Genomic DNA, 384 nt, shown 5'->3' on the forward strand with positions numbered 1-384 from the left:
CAGAATTTCAGAAGTTCTCTGTGCTTATTAGGGGAGATCAGAACATTGCTATGCCTGATGATCAGACTGACCATCCTACGCCTCAACCTTAGTTTAGCGGACCTTAGACCTAGGCTATCTCACCCTTAGGTTTATTTCATCTTATGGCACCTTCTGGATTTAGTTGTTGTTGTTGCTTTCAGAACTTATTCATATGTCGCTATTTGTCTTTGATTGACTTTATGGTTTGTACTATTTCTTGACTTCCTTGACTCTTTATGCTATGCAAATGTTTTTTTTTTTTTGCTGTAATTATGTCGAATAGCTTATCTGCTTCAGTGAATGCTTCTTGATCTTATGAGAGTTGATATTGCTAACATTGTTAAATATTTGATTAACTCTTGT

Source organism: Lupinus angustifolius, chromosome LG06, assembly GCF_001865875.1.
Source record: "Lupinus angustifolius cultivar Tanjil chromosome LG06, LupAngTanjil_v1.0, whole genome shotgun sequence".
Taxonomy (NCBI): domain Eukaryota; kingdom Viridiplantae; phylum Streptophyta; class Magnoliopsida; order Fabales; family Fabaceae; genus Lupinus; species Lupinus angustifolius.